Source organism: Tachypleus tridentatus, chromosome 4 (assembly GCF_004210375.1).
Source record: "Tachypleus tridentatus isolate NWPU-2018 chromosome 4, ASM421037v1, whole genome shotgun sequence".
NCBI classification, from domain to species: domain Eukaryota; kingdom Metazoa; phylum Arthropoda; class Merostomata; order Xiphosura; family Limulidae; genus Tachypleus; species Tachypleus tridentatus.
Window position 1 is genome coordinate 102,654,721 of NC_134828.1, and position 20,319 is coordinate 102,675,039.

General features: G+C 35.4%; 1 long non-coding RNA gene across 1 annotated transcript in view; it reads left to right on the plus strand.

Moving 5' to 3' along the window:
• Positions 1–20,319, plus strand: part of LOC143248391 (uncharacterized) — a 44,165-nt gene that overhangs the window by 18,334 nt on the left and 5,512 nt on the right. The window lies entirely within an intron of this gene.

Genomic DNA, 20,319 nt, shown 5'->3' on the forward strand with positions numbered 1-20,319 from the left:
TATTTATATCGGATATATATATATAATGGTCGGTTGTGTGGTGCCTCTCAAACTATATAAGGAATGCAGTTTCTACGATGTTTGGTTTGTTTTGAAGTTCTCGCAAAGCTACACGAGAGCTATCTGCGCTATCCGCCTCTAATTTTTCAGTGTAAGACTACAGGGAAGGCAGCTAGTCACCACCATTCGCCCCCAACGAATATTGGGATTGACTGTCACATCATAATGCTCCCACGCCGGAAAGGTCGAGCATGTTTGGTGTGAGAGGGATTCGAACCCGCGACCCTCAGATTATGAGTCGAGTGCCTTTATCACCTGGCCATGCCGGACCTGTTCTGCAATGTAGAATTAACCATAAAGTCAGTCTACTAAAAAGTATTGTTACATTAATACCATATATTCGCTACCAATAATACTCAAGTATGCACACTGCAGAACATTATAAGGCACTCAGTCATCGATAGTAATTCCAACTCTAAATAACTCCATACTTCACATTATAACTCTCATTCGTACCGAGAATTTCAGTGTTTAAACAAGTTTAGCGGCAAAAAAAAATAAAAAATCAGGACTGATGGATTGTTTGTGAACTTTGTGCAAAGCTACACGAGGACTATCTGTGCTAGTCATCCCTAATTTAGCAGCGTTAGACTAGAAGGAAGGCAGCTATTCATCACCACCCAAAGCCAACTATTTGGCTGCTCTTTTACTAGCATTTAATGGGATTGACCGTAACATTATAACGCCCTCACAGCTAAAAAGGCGAATACGTTTGATGTGACGAGGATTATAATCCGCGACCCTCAGATTGCGAGTCGAGTGCCCTAACTGCCTGGCCATGCTGGTCCTGAACTAATGGAATTAGTATCGAAAGTTAAATTGCAAATAATTCTTGTATCAAAAGTTAAAATTTTCTTTGAAATAAAGTGCTTCATCTGATCAACATGTTTTAACCTTAACCCTTACTAATGAAAATAAAAAGCTTTATTGAGCGTTTATATAAGAAATGTATATTTTTGTTTTAATATGACGTATAGTAGAGGTGTTTCTAATAGTGTTTTGGCATAAAATGTACACAGAATCTGTAATGGCGAGCATCTCAGCGAATTATTTATTTGTAAGTAGGATTAACTTCACCAATAGTCTCAGTTCTAAACTTTTCAGAATTAATGTCTGGGTAACTGTGACGCTGTAGTCTTGCCACGATTTCTGTAAATTTCCCTGATTCATCCTGACGTCAAACAACCAACATTATCTGTTCTGGAGTACTCAAGGCCACAGTGATAAACTGCATTTTGTTATACATCACCTTACGCTTTTATCATTAAGAGTATACGTGCTGAACTGAAACCACAAGTCTGAAGAACATACATCTTGAATCACAGTGTTGAAGGGTGGGCTCATAATTTCGTATGCGCAAAAACAAGTACTTCATACGAGTTCCTTGTACGACAGGAAAAATGTTTAGAGGCTTCGTAATTAAATACAAACAGAGTTCATGTTTAGGAGAAACTTCTAAGAATTAGTAAATGTTGATATATAACATTAACAGATATTCCTGTTCAGTTGATGTGAACGCAATGAATGAAGTTAATGCTCCGCGCTGCTTACTTTTTTGGAGTGTTATGGTAACGTAAACTTACACCCGTCTTTGTCTAAAAATGATTGAGAAAATGAACCTCGTTCTTATACTGTGTTTCGCAAAATGAACCTCATTCTTATACTGTGTTTCGCAAAATGAACCTTATTTGTAAATAAATAAAAGACAAACGATATGCGAAAAAAATGGTGATGATAAAATCTAAAACATAACACAGTAAGAGCACAACACAAGACGTAGCACACTAGAACTGGGTTATGAAAAACAACACAAAATGTCACTTTAACGTTTTTTTCAAGATGGCTCCTGATTAGAATCTCTTATTAAAAAGCATATGTAACAAAACGTTTCTCCCCTGTCACGTACTCGTTTGAAGATATAAAGCGATGTCCCACAGAATTGGTCAGACGAGAAAATACTGAACTCCCACCTTTTGAGTTTGGTAAAGACCTGCTGAAGCCTAGTGTATCTGGTCTGGTTGTAGTTGATAATCTGGAGAGAACCTCTTATTGTTCCAGTTCTCGTTCTAGGAAGAGTTTACTGAAGCTTCATTACCTCCAGGATTCTTTATACGGTATAAACAATAAAGACGCCATTCATTTGAAATTAGAATAGTGGTTTTCTGTTACTGTAGATGACGAATTGTTCTACAAATGGAGACTCTATCTCTGCACTGGTTTGACTGAGGGATGTAGCTTTGGAGGTGCCATCATAATGACTGGAATTTTGATATTCGTGTGAAGATGGGATAAAGAATCTCAATCATTTGCTTATTTTTGTAAGATTTATCACTTTCCTAGGTGCGAGATTTTTATTATTGATGTAAAATAATTACTCTTTATTTATTTATCCGGTAAATAATTTGAATGAAGCTATGATATATATAAAGGGTATTATGTAATCTTAACATGTTATGAGCTTTATCTATGCAGATGGTACTACCATTTATTTGCAAACAACGTATAGGATCTTGAATGAATGTTGAGAACTTTTGAGGTTTGGGGTAGAGATAGGGTTATTTCCGAACCTAAATAAAACAAAAATATGGTAGTTGACAGCCAGTGACTAAATAAGCTTCTGAACAGGTGGAGTCGTTCCAGTGTTTGGGATCACTTATCAACACAACCAATTGTAACCAACAATAAGGAAAAGACTAAAAATACAGAAAATTAATTTTAACAAACTTGTTATGATGGTAAAGAACAAAAAGTTAGGACTCAGTTTAAAGATTCAGATGTCATATTTTGTCGTTTGTTGAAGAATGAAGGTGGAAGAATAATTTATACGTTCCAAACTCCCTGTTTTAGAAAACAAGTTATTAATAAATTAATATTTACTGAAATATGATCCAGAAAAGTGATTTTGTGGCTTGCATTTCATAGAGAGTTGAGCTGTTTTGTACATATTTTTATACCAAGAAGAATCTTGAATGCATCATCTAGAGGAAGAAGAAAAACGTGGAAGATCTACATCAAGATGGGAGGAAACCATCTAAAATATGACAGAATTAACAATGTAGAGAACCAAGAAAAGAACCGAGAGAAACATCACATGAAGATCTGTTAAGTTGCAGAGCGTTACATCACATGAAGATCTGTTAAGTTGCAGAGCGTTACATCACATGAAGATCTGTTAAGTTGCAGAGCGTTGCATCACATGAAGATCTGTTAAGTTGCAGAGCGTTACATCACATGAAGATCTGTTAAGTTGCAGAGCGTTACATCACATGAAGATCTGTTAAGTTGCAGAGCGTTGCTTGATGGTTAGCGTGTCGAATTGTGGAGCTCACACAAGAAACGCGTTCTACACTTTTGGAAAGAGAGTGCATCAAAAGAATGACACTTACATCCAACTATTCGGTCTCAGAAAAGCACCCAAGAGCTGGTTATTACTATTATTTACTAATTGTCTTACCTCTAGTCTCTCACTTCAAAATTACGGATGGCTAGCACAGATAGTCCAAGTGAAGTTCTGTATAAAATCTAAGAAAACAAACATATAATGTCAATTGGACATTTTGATTGAATAGATCATATATTAATTTGAGTACAATATTTGTCCAGCTTGGTAATTTTATGATATAATTTGGAATTTTTAAAGCTCTTAAGCCTAAAATTACTTAAAACAAGAGCCGATTGAGACTGTTTCGTCGAGTTGCATAAAATTCAGGAAAAGTGAAGTGAACAAAGGTGTGTCGTATACATATTGATAGAAACGTTCACAGGTATGATACAGATTATCTTAGTTAAACAAACAGTCTAGAATCGTACAAACGGATTCAGAGATAACCTAATCATGAAGTTCTGAACTACTCATATTCTTTTTATCTCTTCTGACACATTATTACCACATTACAGGTACTATGTTTATGTGATATATCATAACCACGCAACTTATCGAATCAGAAAATCATGCAGCCTGAAAGGTACTTACTTAGTCACTGAAAAGTGATATCATGTCATAGGAATTACAGAGGAAATCCGTGATCGTATAGATAAAACCTTTGTAGACGTTCGTCCTACAGAAATAGAAGGTTGAAACTGTACAAGAAGGTTACATGTTGAGAAGTCCTACGTTGATACACAAAGAAAAGGATGGGATACAGGTAGGGATGCAAGAATCACGTAGAAATAATGGTCACGATTCTCTTCACATAAAGGTAAACGTTAAAGTCATATCGGGATGCTTCACATAAAGATAAATAATGACCGTTTATATTTATATTAACAGAAGGGTTAAAGTCACATATAGACTATGCTACACATAATATTATACTTGTCTTCGACTCTACTCGGAATAAAAAGACAGGTTAAAGTCATATCGAGATGCTACACACAAAGATAAATAATGTTCCTGTTTCTGTTTACTCTGTTCATATGAAGATAACCGTTGAAATCATAAGACTATTAGAGGTAACAGTTGTTTATAAGAATTAAACCAGCCATTTTGTTTTCACTACCTGGTAGTTTAGTATAACATATTATTGTAACTGTATGAAGCAGCAACACTAATATATAAAAATGGGAAACGTTTTACTGAATAGTTTTTTGTTTAACTTCCTAGTTTTATATAACTTATATAACTTTTTTTTTTGTATCATATTCTTTATGTGGTTGATTCTTACGTTCACATTTGTCTCCTTTTTTGTACATGTAAAATAAATGTACAATTAACGGTCCAGATAACTTTTTGTTTCTTATTGTTCAACCCAGCTGACGAATTCTAGTGTTGAACGATAAGCAGAAAGCTACACAATGGGCTATGTGTGCTTTATCCACCACGGATATCGAAACCCGTAATCTAGCAGTATGAGTCCGCAGGTATACCGCTGTGCCCCTGGGCGGCTACTGAACGATAGGCCTAGTGAGCAGTGCCTTATGGGAGAAAAAAATATATATATCTTAAAATGTTATTTTTACACATCTCTTACTTGTAATTAGAAATTAGCAAATTAGAAAAAAATGTGTGAAAAGAAAAAAACATTTGCATTCTACGTGACTTTTATCGAAAATCTCAGGTCTGTATCTTTAGCCTAAAGATTTTTCTGTTATATAATCCACACAAGCAGAAAACAGGATAACCAGATTTGTTGTGAGAGTTCATTAATTAATTGAAATTGATATTACATATATATATATATATATAAAGCCAAAACATCCGCAAGATGTGAATAAGAAAACACTGGAATATCATACTTTTACATTGAAATATCATATTTCTACATTGCAATATCATACTTTTACATTAAAATATCATATTTTTACATTGGAATATCATATTTTTACATTGCAATATCATATTTTTACATTGCAATATCATATTTTTACATTGAAATATCATATTTTTACATTGCGATATCATATTTTTACATTGAAATATCATATTTTTACATTGGAATATCATACTTTTATATTGGAATATCACACGTTTTTCCCTTTCCATTTATTATTTTTTCTTTCCCGTGAAAACAGTTAGTAAATATATGTATATACTTATACATGTATGTCAACACACACACATGTATCTGTTGCGCTAAGATAAAACAATAATTCCTGTGAGATTAAGCTTTTTACACGCTTAATTTTATTAACTTTTTTATTTAATGCATATTTTATGTTTCTGATTTCAGTTATTGTTTGGATCATCTCGAGACAGCAACACAAGGTATTAGTGTTTAGGTTGTGTTATGATTCGAGACTGAAGTTTAACGTTTGAGGTTTATGTCTGCCATTCTCAAGCTCATCAGCTTTTAAAGATTATACCAGGCGTGTTTATTTTTCCAATGGAAAAGGCATTACAACTTAATGTAGCAGTAAGGAAATACAATAAACATTTTCAGGTTAAGAGAGTTTGAATGTGACCGTTGACGGATACATGTCTTAGGAACGAGAGTATCGACGGGTACGGTACTGTAGAGGGCGTTGCAGGTGGATGTTAGATTATTGATTAGCATAAGTATAAAGGTGTTCCTTTATATTTTGGTTTTAGTTGCTGTATAAGTATGGTGTTCTTTGATTTTGCCTTTGTTTATATTTGTTTCCCTACTTAATATTTGGAAGTATTTTATGGTAATGTTGTGTTTATTCACATAAAGTTAGTTATGTTCAATAACCAAAACTACCTACAAATAAATGGCCTGAGTATGGGGAATCCCGTGTCACCAGTTCTAGCCAATATTTTTATGACACAGATTGAATCACAAGCGATCAAATCAGCCTCACACGGATCACTATACTGGTACAGGTATGTTGATGGTACAATTGCTATATTCACATCTATAGAACACATTTAGTTTTTTCCATCACGTTAACTCGATTCACCCCAACATTAAGTTCACCTGTGAAGGGGAAAAAACTAACCAAATAGCATTTCTTAACCTCAAAATCACTAGAATTGATATACAATTCAAAACAGAAATTCACAGAAAAATCACCTAGACTCGATTATACATTCCCTGGGACTCAGTACGTGAAACAAACCAAAAACTCAACATATTAAGAAACCAAATGAACACAGCCACAAAACTATGTTCATCTGATAAAATTAACGATGAAATCAACCAAATAAAACAACACTTCATCAACGTCAACAAATTTCCTTTAAAAACCGTGAAAAAAATTATACGCACACACCTAGACCAACAATAAACAAACAACAATAAATCTCAAAATACAACAAACTACAAAACCTTATACAGTGGCACCTAGGTTCTCGAACTTAATCCATTCCAGAAGGCTGTTCTAAAATCGAATCAATTTTCCCATAAGAAATACTGTAAATTAAATTAATCCGTTACAGGCCTCCAAATATTTACGCATTATGAAGCATTTTAAGTAAAAATATTGTTTCTTTATACCTGTATAATAATACTTACATGCATAAAGTAAACCACGAAAACCATAAACACAATAAAAAAACAATAAATGAAAATTTAACTGCACTTTACCTGAGCTGAGGAGAGCTGATGACGTATGTGAAAGGTGGTGAGGAACGTGGAGAGTAGAAGGGTTATTGTTTGGAAGGGGAGTCACTTCCATAAAAACGTCAGGTAACTCTCCTTCTGGGGTTCTTTCTCTCTTCTGTCTCTTTGCACCGCTACAACCTGCTTGAGACTCACTGGATCTGTTTCTCACTAAAAATTTGTCTAATGAGGTTTGTTTCTGCCTGGCACCCTCCCCATGTTTCATCACACTATGTATGCCATTTCTCTTCCTAAATTTTTCAAACCACCCCTACTAGTCTTAAAGGCATCACTTGTATCAGCACTCGTTCTAGGGGTGTTTTTCAGGAGGTCAGCATGCAACTGCTTTTCTTTCTCACAAATGATGGTCTCAGAAATGCTATCACCAGTTAACTGTTTTTCATTTACCCAAATGAACAACAGTTTTTCTACCTCTTCCATTGTTTGTGATCTTTGTTTCGTAAACACTGTCACTCCTTTTGCAACATCAGCTCCTTTGATGACATCTTTATTTTTCAGTATGGTGCAGACTCTAGACTTCGCTATACCAAATTGTGTAGCAAGGTCAGACACCCGAACACCACTCTCATACTTCGCTATGAGATCTTTTTATCACCTCTATTGTGACTCTAAAAACTTTTATTTTTGGTTTGCTGCTTTCATTATCCTTCTTTGACCCCATGATGGTTTATTTAATTAGAATGTTTAGAAAAACAACAAAAGAACAAAACAAAAAGAAAAACGAGAACGTTCACAGCAGATTTTAGCGGATGTGTGGACTGAGCGACAGGTGCGGGTAAAATGTTTTGGGCAAGTTTGGCCTGGACCGAAAATGATCGAAGGGTCGTTCGGGTCATCAGTCGGGTTATTTCGGGGGTTCGGAAACCGAGCTTATGTTCGACAACCGATATATTTTTTCTCAAACAATATGTTCGAAAACCGAAGTGTTCGAGAAGGGAGTCGTTCGAGAACCTAGGTACCACTGCACTGCTGCATACCATATGTTCCCGACATCAGCAGAAAAATATCCAACATTTGGCAAAAACTAGTGACAAAATATGACATTCCAGTTAATACCAAATTTATTCAAAAACCAGGCACAAAACTAAGGTCTATACTATGTAAAAACTACACTAATAAATACAACACTAACATAATTTATAAAATACAATGCAACAACTGCTACGGCTTCTATATTGGAAAAACAGGCAGAAAAATAGAAACTATATTCACAGCACACGAAAAAAACAACTTCACACGTTTTTGAAGTCAAGTAAACACAACATAACCATAGAAAACACACAGATACTAATTAGGAAAGCAATTATAAACAAACGCAAAATTTATAGAAACCCTACTTACACAGCAACTAAAACCAAAATTAAACCAATATAAAGGAACACCTTTATACCTATACTAATTCATAACCTAACGTACACCTGCACCGCCCCCTACAATCCCGTACCCGTTGATACTCTCGTCCCTAAGACATGTGTCTGGCAACGGTCACTTCAAACTCTTTCTTAACCTGAAGATGACCCAGGAAGGTCGAAACGTTGTTCTCACCTTATCAATAAAAGTGTTAATACCCATACCAGCTGTTCTGAGATATATTTTTATTTCAAGTGGGTTTCTCGTCATCAAGAAAATAAACATCCATAAAATTTTGGAGACCGCTTAAGAAAAGATATTAAGACAAACACTTACCGTTTTACGATATATTTTGGTTAAATATGTTAGTGTGAAGCGACTTATATTGATATATTCAGACTTTTGAAAGAGCTATGAGACATACCAAAAAAACACGCTGGATGAAAAGATGAGTCAAAGTGAGTTCTTTTTTATATTTAACCAGAAAACTACTCACCCGTAGGGAACTGCTATTCACAGCATACCGTCCTCTAAAACAGTAGAGCCCAAAGGGTAGGAAGGCTGAATGTAGTTGCTGAAATATTTGACAGGCTGCGCCACTAGTGCTATTGTCCTTTTACTTCATATCTAGTCGAACGTTTATTTTTTTTTCTTATTGTTGTTGAAAGATTTGAGAGTCCAATAAGATGCTCAGCATATTTTACACTAACACCTCCTAGTTGTACAGCGGCATACCTGAAAACGTACAATGCTAAAAAACTGTGGTGGGCAGAGCACAGATAACATGGAGTGTAGTTTTCTGCTTTTATTTTCAAACAAACGCACAATTTCTTTACAGTTTGCTAAATTAGCAGAAATATAGATACATAAACTTCAAAATAATCAATATATAATGTAACTTTATCATACTTCAATGGCAACTTAAATGGCACCCATACGAGGGCTGTCGGTATTTGGGTATTGATGTTGTTAAATACCCAGAAGGGTCAGGTACATTTGACCTCTTCCTCGAGTGCTGTTAAAAAAATACGCGGACTGTTTGAATTGCGCGGCTCCAGTTGGTTCCAGGGAAATCCGCGTGGTGTCGCTACGTTCGCACATATCAGCTGATTACGACGCCATTTCACGATTGCAGATATCTTCATTTGTGTATTAGCTACGCGGTTTTAAGTGAAATGCGATTTTTTTCGTTTGGCGGATTTCAGAATGAATGACCTGAAGGATCAACGACTTGCTGTGAAATTTTGTGTTAAATTTGGAAAATCTGCGACTGAAACTTTGCTATGCTTAACACGGCTTACGGTGATGTTGCTATGAAGCGTACGGCATGTCTCAAGTGGCATGAACGTTTTAAGAATGGTCGACAGTCCATTGAAGATGATGAGCGTCCTGGACGTCCTTCCACGTCAACTGACGACCCACACGTCGACAAAATCAACACCCTGGTGCGGGCAAATTGACGTCTGACTGTCAGGGAGCTTGCTGAAGAGTGTGGGATATCAGTTGGATCTTGTTACGAGATTTTGACCGAAAATTGAAGATGCACCGCGTTGCTGCGAAATTTGTGCCTCAGAACTCGTGAGTTTTTGGCCAAACACTCGATCACTGTTCTTCCCACCCCCCTACTCACCTGACCTTGCTCCTTGCGATTTTTCTTGTTTTCCAAACTCAAAAGACCCTTGAAAGGAAAAAGATTTGAGACGATTCCCGAGATTAAGGCAAATGCGACGAAGAAGCTGGAGGACATTACAAAAGAAGCGTACCAGAACTGTTTCAACAAGTGGAAACACCGTTGGGATAAGTGTGTGCGTTGGGGAGGAGAGTACTTTGAAGGGGTCCCAGACCTGTAACTTCTAAATAAAGTACATTTTGTTTTATGACGTCAGTCCGCGTATTTTATTAACAGACCTCGTATTCCATTTTACCTATCGTTATAAATTTATAGAAGTATCAGTAATGATTCTGACAGATTTCAATCTACTCAGTCAAATAAATAATTAAGTACAATGTTTAATTAGGCGTCAAAAATTACACAAAGTCTCCAAAGTCTAAAGCTTTTCTCTTGTATAAGAATAAAAATATATATTTCAAACAACAAGATGAGGGCATGACTAGACTAAGGTTAGAAAATAAAAACAAAAACAAATATACCTCTTACGTTTGTTTCATTCTGCAGGGACTAGTTATGAACGATCATCAAAAATCTGTTACTCGCATTCGTTTATTTGTTTGGAATTTCACTCAAAGCTACCCGAGGGCTATCTGCGCTAGCCATCCTTAACTGAGCAGCGTAAGACCAGAGGGAAGGCAGCGAGTCATCACCTCTTACTGCCAGCTCTTGGGCGACTCTTTTACAAACAAAAATCGGAATTGAGAGGGCGAGCATGGTTAATGCGACGGGAATTCGAACCCGCGACCTTCAGATTAGGAGTCGAGTGCCTTAACCATCTAGCCATGCAGTTGTTAATACTACGTTCATTACTTCTACGGTGTGATACTATTACTTGGTTAAATAAAAATAAATGGGAAAATATAATAATCTAAATAGACGAAGAACTTATAAGAGGCTTGGAGAGACTTAGCCTTCCCAAAGAAACCGTCCCTCATAAGGTATTATCCTCCCCGATCCAAAATTATTATGCAGTGTATGTGGAGACAGAGGGCGTATGTGAGTCATTAAGGAAAGTTTATTGGGTGAGGAGCACGAACTGATTCTTTCCACTTAAGTAATTTATGACAGACTAGACTACACAAACGAAAAAACTCACTCGCTACTTATGAATCAAAACAATACAACTAAGTGAGAGAAATTGACAAAGTTCAATTTGTTCATAGTTTATATGTTTAAAATATACACTTCATAATCGGCTCGGCATGTCAAAGTAGTAAGAATGTTCAACTCGTCATCTAAGGGTTACGGGTTCGAATCCCCGTCACACTAAACATGCTAGCTCTTTCAGCCGTGAAGGTATTATAATGTACGGTCAATCCCACTATTCGTTGGTAAAAGAGTATCTCAAGAGTTGGCGATGGGTGGTGATGACTAGCTGCCTTTTCTCTAGTCTTACGCTGCTAAGTTAAGGACGGCTAGCACAGATAATCTTCGTGTAGCTTTGCGCGGAAGTAAAAAGAAACAAAGAAACAATTATCTATATCTATCTCTGATATTCCAAGTACGAACCCTTAACACTTTCACCAACTTAGCCATTAAAAAGTTAAGTACAAGTTAGCACAAAAATTCTTTAATTAAAAACGCGAATTTCGTTTTATATACTGATCTGATTACTCAGCGTAAAACCTGAAGATTATGTTGAAATAGAACGTATGAATGCAAGTTACATGTCACAATAACTTTTTTGTTCATTTCAGTGCAGTGGTTTTACGAAAAAACGAATCAAGTTGTCACTTGCTCAATTCAAATACAAAAAGATGTACATTCGAATACAGTTATCGTCAAAGTCCAAGAGTAAAACTAAATTAATTTCTATACATTTTCACTACGAGGTTTTGGTTTCAGTCATTTTCTTTCTGAAAGATAATTTTAATATTTAATTTCAATTACCTGAGACGCCTTATACAAGTTGTATTGTCTTAAGAACCTAAACCTCTCAGCAAAGAAAGATTCAAACTCTTTAACTCTGTGAAATGTGACGAAATAAGGTTTAACTGCAGAGGACATTTTTAACATAATTATTTTAAGTATATTATTGTGACGACACGTCAGATTTTCAGAAAGGTAACGTTAGAGGATATTTTTTCTTTAAATATGGTATAAAGTTTTTCTGAGACAACTTGGGTGCGGTAAACCCGAATATGATTATCACAGAGCGACGTTTTAACTCTTTCGTCCTCACAACTGCAAATGAAGTAGCTTTCAACAGTTAGCCGAAATCTTAAGACCAATGAACATAAAGAAAAAATATGCATTTTGCGTTGTTAGACTTAACCACGTATTTGAGTTGAACTTTGAAAGATGAAAATAAGAAAAGGGAAAATAAAAATAAAAAACATTTTTAGCATTTAATAGGGAAAATGTGAACGCTATGAAATTAGCCTAAATACTAGCTGGTCAAAAGTTTAAGACCATACTGAAACGAAGCGTTAATTGGTAAACACATAACAAAATTTAGTCTTTTTTTCTTCAAGCGTTATCGTTGTCAGCATCTCCCACTGATATCTTCTGTATTACATTGGGTAAAAACATGGCAAATGCTAAAAAGTTGACAGACTTTAAACGTAGCAGAATTGTAAAGCTGCAAAAGCAAGGTCTCTCTCAACGTGCCATCGCTGGTGAGATTGGGCGTAGTAAAACTGCTGTTGCAAATTTCTTAAAAGACCTTGAGGGATACGGAACAAGAATTTCAAGTGGTTAGCCCAAGAAAATTTGGCCGACGTTGAGCAGGAGGATTCGACGGGTTGTCCGGCAAGACACCAGCCGATCGTCGAACCAGATTAGGGCTTTTGCGGACGCAAAATGCAGTTCAAGAACAATATGACAGCATCTACAAGAGAAAGGCTTTAAAAACCGTAAACGTCTTCAAAGGCCACGCCTCCTTTCACACCACGAAACAGCTCGATTAAACTTTGCTGAGAAGCACCAAACATGGGACGTAGAAAAGTGGACGAAGGTTTTGTTCTTTGATGAAAAACAATTTAACCTGGATGATCCAGGTGGCTTCCAACGTTACTAGCACGATAAGGATATCCCATCTGAGACATTTTCTACACGACACAGTGGAGCTTCAGGTTATACAGGGGCGTCAAACAGCAGTTGGCTACATTGGCATCTTGGAGAGAGCATCCTTATCGACTGAAGGCCCTCGCTTGTGTGGAAATGACTGGATCTTTCAGCAGGACAATGCTGCAATCCACAATGCCCGCAGGACAAAGGACTTTTTCATGGCGAATAACGTGATTCTTTTGGCCATCCAGCGTGTTTGCCCGAACTGAACCCCATTGAAAATGTTTGGGGGTGGATGGCAAGGGAAGTCTGTAGAAATGGACGTCAATTCCAAACAGTGCATGATCTTCGTGAAGCCATCTTCACCACTTGACCTGCCGGCCTTCTGCAAACGCTTTTTTCGACCAAGCCAAAACGAAGGTTTGCAGTTATTCGTAATGACGGCCGTGCAACTCACTACTGAGACCTCTTGTTGGGCATTTCATACCCTGTTTAGGACTTCTTTTTGGTATGGTCTTAAACTTTTGGCCAGCTAGTATTTAGGCTAATTTCATAGTATTCACATTTTCCCTATTAAATGCTAAACAAAATTTATTTTTATTTTCCCTTTTCTTATTTTCATCTTTTGAAGCTCTACTTAAATAAGTGGTTGAGTCTAACAACGAAAAATGCATATTTTTTCTTTATGTTCATTGGCTTTAAGATTTTGGCCAGCAGTGTATCATGTGTTACATTTGTTAAAAGTCGGTAACCACAGTTTGTAACATGATTTGTGCATGTTGAGTTTCCAAGCTATATTTTAATCTTTTGACATTCAATACAAAAATAAATAAAACAATTGGAGAAATGTGTACAGGCTGACAGGAATGTAAGGAGCGATACCGTCTTCCCTTACATCGAAGCTTTGTGACTGAAGAGTCTCAAAATATCTTCCCGAATATTTAGTGCAACAGCAGTGAAAGAAAGATACTAGAGTGAGGATGATAAATGAAAATCAATTAAGTTATTCCCCAACTTGAAGTTTGGAGGGTTTGTTTTAATGGCGGTCGATGACTGACGAATGGAGGGAAGACTTCAATGCTAGCTTCCTCTACCAGACTACAGTAACGACTCCATACTTCAGACAGCTACAAAATATTGCTGTCTGCATGTTAAAGTTCCTTTAGTCGTCAAACCATTGCTGTGTCGAAAACATTATGGCCTTGTTTCTTTCTCACCACAGACCTCATGAATTTGACGTAACATGTGAGATCATATTTAACGTCAGACATGATAAGGTCATTAACTCCAGCTAACTGAATAGTCATTCTATGGTCAAGTTCATCAGCCCTCATTTATTCGCATATTCTGAACGTAGTTACGTATACAACTCTATTTGAGATATACTTCTCAAAAAAACATACAGTAGCTTGAGTCTATAAATTTAACATAGGTATAATGTCTTAAAACACTCTTATCAATGGTATAATTTCTGGAACAACTATGCATGACCAGAACTGATAAATCAGTTACAGATGTTCGTGCAATGTGAAGTCATTCTCTGTGTACTGAGAAAAACAATTTTTTGTGTCTGACCACTGAAACAGTATGCTCAGAACCAGAGATGGACTCCGTTCTACCAATGGCCTCTCTGTATTCAAAGCGTTTTTCCTTATAGTTATTGTCATCTTCATCATTAGTCATTTCTCACTTTTTTGTATATGTTTTCTTTATTCGATTCTTAGGAAACAATACAAATACTGTGCGAAACTGTTGTAGGTCTTTTGAGACTTATTACATGGTTAATTAATAACTACAACAAATGTAAATGTTACATACCCCCACCTCGCTTAATTATTGTTATTGACTCTATGGAGAAAAGTACACTATACTCCTGTGTTAATTCTATTCTAAATACAAGTGCCAAAACAGTCACTTACTATTTCTTGTTTTTTAGGTTAAGCACAAGGCAACATAATGTGCTATCTATGCTCTGCTCACCAAGGGTATCGAAACCCAGTTTATAGCGTTGTAAGTCCGGAGACATACTACTTTATTACTGAAGGCATTAATATGAATTAATTAATAGTTTACAAAATGAGTAAGCAATTATTGAAATAAATGAATTTATGAATGCCTATTTTATTTTAGTATTTATTGATGCATTTATTTTGGCATTTATATGAAAGTTTATTCATTTTTAAATTGACTGTTTTGGCACTCGTATTTAGAATAGAATTAACACAGGAGTATAGTGTACGTTTTTCTCCATAGAGTTGGTAACAATAATTAAGCGAGGTGGTTATATGTAACATTTATATGAAAGTTTATTCATTTTTAAATTACTATTTATTTTATGCGGCTTGATAACAAGCAAATTTCAACTTAGCAGATCTAAATTATGTTAAAAACTGCTGTTATAAACCTTTAACAAAGCATACAATTGTAATAAAACGTATCTGCCATAACAATATTGGCGACCATTTTAGTTTGCAATTTTGATGGTCAAAGAGTTAAAACACAGCTTCGTATAAGTAAATTTGGACTCGGCAGTCTAAATCATATTAAAAACAATTGTTATCAACATTTAACAAAACATGTGCCTTGAACTCTTAAGGAAAACGTATTCTGAGTTTACAATTGAATGGAAAAATAGCACATCAGATTATCACTTATATCCAAAGAACCATTGCTTCGAATCATCAGAATTTAGGCTGGTTCTGCTTTAGTTATTACCAACTAAAATGCCATTTTTAGGCTAAACTAACTTTTATATTACAGAAAGAAACAACTTCAGTCAAACGTAACATATCAACTTTGGTCATCATTCAGTCTAAATAATTCTGGACCTTATTCTTTGTGCTTCTGTTCTAGTTTCATAGTGTATTATTAAAAACATGAAGACTTAGAAACAAAAAAATTATAAAACTTATTAATCCAGATCAAAAAGGTTTTACACTTGGATCAAAATTTTAAAAGAACAACAATTCTGAAAACACTAGATGTTTTTAACATGCGATATCTCATGTTTACATATAACATCAACACGTGTTACGAAGATTTGGATTGTTTTGAATTTCGCGCAAAGCTACTCGAGGGCTATCTGCGCTATTCGTTCCTAATTTAGCAGTATAAGACTAGTGGGAAGGCAGCTAGTCATCACCATTCACTACCAACTCCTGAGCTACTCTTTTACCAACGAATAGTGGAATTGACTCTCGAATTATAACACCCCCACGGCTGAAAGGGCGAGCATGGTTGGTGCGACGGGGATTTGAACCCGCGACCCTCGGATTCGAGTTACCTTAACCACCTGGCCGGTCACAAAGAACCAGACTGGAAGAATTTGAATAGTTGGTCTTTCTTCATATGTCAATTGTGAGAAAATGAGTACAAATACGCTGATTCTCAATAACAAGTAACACTAGATGTTTTTCTGCAGATTACCCAAAAGTGTTGCGTTTAAATAATAAATCAAACCAAAATTAAGAGTAACAAATGTTTTCATTTCTTGCTTTTGAAATTAATATGTCGCACTGTGCATCATTTTTCTAGTAATTCATGATATATGCACGTTTTACTGACGTTACAAACTACAAATTGCAACATTAAGCTCCCCTTATGTGACGTCATGTTAGTGTCTACTGACTAACTGACAGACCACAGGTGCGATTGCTTAAAACAAGTAATTTCTCCAAGCGGCCTTCGGATCTCTTTTGGGGAAACATTATTTATACGTGGAAATGTATTAAAAGAAAGTGATTAACATACAAAGACTGCAGTTTCAGTTCGAACAAAGAAAACAGCAAAAGTAGTTGTACTGCATTTTATTTCTCTCATTTTAGTTTTAACTTCAGTGCTATTATTGTAATTATCTTAGTGAAAAAATTCTGCACATAACAGAAAAGGAGGACATACGCTTAAGGACTAAACATAAAATAAGCTAGCCTAATGAAGGTTCATAACAAAAGCTCCATATTCATTCTCATGTACTGGCATTAAGTCATTAGATGATATTGAAAACACAACATAATGTTTAGGGACTTATAGGTTCATCTCGGCTGTCCCATCCTCTAAGCCAAACTTAAACTATTAGATAAAAAAATTAAAACGAGCCCTCGTCATTTATATTTCTATAATTTTTATATTTAAACTCACTCAAATTTACTGTCTCCACAACATCCAAAGGCAACCCTATTTAGAAAATCAAACTGTTCTAGCTAAAGACAGCACTTACTTGCCTAAATTTATATTTGTGTCCCCTAGTTCTATAAATATTGCTGTTAAGGTTGAACAAATAATTTATTTATGGAGTTTAACGTTAATAGTGCAGCCTGGGAGGTTCTATTCATTGTTAAGAGAAGAAATGAAACATGACAGTAATTTAGACTCTTATATGACGGTGGAAAATAACTAGCATTAACCTTCATATACATTCGACACGTGCCAGGAAATTGACTCATTGGAAGTGAACAATATGACATTGTCCCAAATTTTTGGACACATCCCCTGGTTTTGATGATGCAAGAGTGAGATACGCATGTCAGTGCTCTTGGAACGTCAATTCGTTTGTACGACCTTGTCCAAAACTTTGCTGTGTGAAGCTGCTAGGTGTTATCAAAGAATTACGTCGTCCAATACCAGGGTCATTGCTAAGTGGACAATAGAATTACAGGGGTGTATGTATAAAACTAAGTAGTTGTATTTTATATCAGTATGATAAATAAAAATTTTCATGATATTCGTTTGTTTCATTATATGGTCCCCAAATAAGAACATCCTGATATAATATTAGTGTCTTCTACGTGATATAAATCTCTCTTACAATACCTTCAGTCCTAAAACTTATTATTCTTCATACAATAAAAATTTCGATATTACACATAAATAAAGGTATATCTAGTAAACGCATTGTTACATTAAATCACTCTGTAACAAAATTATGAACAAATATGTCATTTAGATATTTATTAGATCCAAATCTGGACAATAATTTTTGTTTGGCTATTTCATACATCTGTAATATCCATAATATATACAATATTGTTCAGATGCTGTTGAATAAGGTCCTTACACAAACCTTCTTATTGTAAATCTACATCAGACGGTTTTTTCTGATGAGTGTTCTTATGCTGTGGAATCATGGAGACAAGCTGAGGGGATCAAAGTATTCTTATTTCCCATTTCGACCAAACTAGATACAGACCCAGTGACTTCCAGGTTTATGACTTGGATCCAAGTTGATGATGTTCAGTCGTTTTTCTGCATAGTTGGGTAACTGACCATTAGCAAACATATCTCCAAGTTTCTTTCTTATACACAAATATTGTGAGAGTACAGAATAAATATCCATAGTGTTCATTGCTCCTTAGATATCAGATGATAATAGTGGATTGGTCGATTTCTAAAATAGACTGAATTATATAGAGACAAGAAGTTTTATAGTGCTAAGGAAAGCTTTACCAAATCGTATTTCCAGTTGTAAATTTTCCTTTATCAATAGGTTAAAGTGGGAATCACCAAGTAATAGGTTGGGTGTGTAAGGTCAAGTACAAAGAGTGTATATCATTTCGAATATTCTCCATACTTTATATCAGTTTCTTGGTCTTGTAACTTTGTTTTTGTTCCACTAAATAATGTTTCATAACTTCATGCATACAGTTCAACTCAAAATCTGGCTGTAACGTTCGAGCAAGAATCTGTTTTCCATCCACATTGATTGATACAGAATTGACACTGTAATGCATGAAATTGTATATATTTTTTCCAAGATCCTGTAAATTCATTGTTATCAATCATCAACACATCCTTTAATAAGACGTTATGATACTTGATTGAAAAATGCACTATCCGTAGATGCTTGTAAGTTCTCTGATAAATTGAAAATGATTTGTTCTTTTTGAAAAGTTATTGCATGTGAAAAAATGACCAAAGGATTGGTTTTTATTTTTCTAATGTGGAAGAAAATATGTTGAAGAAAAACTTTGAAATATGATTTATCAGTCAACATAATACAAAATGCATCTTTACTTCAGAAAAGGCATAGGTCTAAAGTAACGCCATTTGGCAAGAGTTTGCTTTGCAAAAAGATATCCAAATGTAAATGGCCAATCATGTCCACAATTTGACTGCCTTAGCTATATTTGTTTCAACCATCTATTACATCATTGTCTTCACTGTTAAAGTTGAATCGTCAAAACTTCTCGCAGTGTCCTTTACTCACATAGACATAGTCATATGGCTACTCCATCATATCTCAGTAATATTTCTATATAGGTCTTAGAGGCAGAGAGCTTGTGAGATATAGAAATGAGTTTGTCATGCAGGCTTACATGGACTTGAGAAAACAGAGAATGAAGAAACAGATTAACAGGAGTGGACACATCTTCATCTTTCTTTATGTCCATCCCATCACCTTCACATGAAGATACAACTGTGTCAATCTATGTATTTATCTCCTGATTCGAACTTAGAAAATTCGATGTGTCCCTCACTGTTGAAGAGGATAGTATTGCGTTCACATGATTCTTTTGAATCCTCACTTGTGTAGGAGGAAGAAATAGAAAATAAATTTACCTCTGACTTTGTGCACAAACAGGACTTTTCCTGGGGTAGAAGGAACATATTAGAATATTTGGAAGGATATATGCACTTTGTATTTGATCTTACACTTGACCTACAAGCTGGTGATTCCCACTTTTACCTGTTGAAACATGGAAATCTATTAATAAAAGTATGATTCAGTAAAACTTTACTTAATACTATAAACGTTCTCACCTGTGAAGAATTTTGGTCCATTTTAGATACTGACCAGTCCAAAAACATCATCACTGATATCTAAGAAACAATGAACACTGTTGAGCTTCATTCTGTACTTACACTATGGATATTTATTCTGTACTCTCACAATATTTGTGTATGAGAAAGAAACTTGGAGATATGTTTGCTAGTGGTCAGTTACCCAACTATGCAGAAAACAACTGTAAATCATCAACTTGGATCCAAGTCATAATCCTGGAAGTCATTGGGTCTGTGTCTACTTTCGTCGAAATGGGAAATAAAAATACTTTGATCCTCTCAGCTTGTCTCCATGATTCCACAGCATAAGAACATTCATAAAAAAAAAACCGTCAGATGTGGACTTACATGAAGCAGGGTTGTGCAAGGACCTTATTCAACAGCATCTAAACAATATTGTATATATTATGGATATTACAGATGTAGATG